Genomic DNA, 346 nt, shown 5'->3' with positions numbered 1-346 from the left:
AGTAGCTGGGATTACAGGCATGCACCACCACATCCAGCTAATTTTTTGTATTTTTAGTAGAGATGGGGTTTCACCATATTGGCCAGGCTGGTCTCGAACTCCTGACCTCAGGTGATCTACTTGCCTCAGACTCCCAAAGTGCTGGGATTGCATCTGTGAGCCACCCCACCCGGTCAACGCTGTGGTTTTTGAAACCTCATAGAGGTACCGCCTTGGTCTTGGATAAGATCTGGAAGAATTGTCTGGATTAGCAGGCAGAGACTCTTGTTCTCTTTCTTTACTTTTTCCCAAACAAATGGAGTCTCTCTCTCTCTCTCTCTCTCTCTCTCTCTCTCTCTCTCTCTCT

Source organism: Rhinopithecus bieti, unplaced genomic scaffold, assembly GCF_001698545.2.
Source record: "Rhinopithecus bieti isolate Rb0 unplaced genomic scaffold, ASM169854v2 scaffold_25304, whole genome shotgun sequence".
Classification (NCBI taxonomy): Eukaryota; Metazoa; Chordata; class Mammalia; order Primates; family Cercopithecidae; genus Rhinopithecus; species Rhinopithecus bieti.
Note: the sequence above shows the minus strand (reverse complement) of the source record.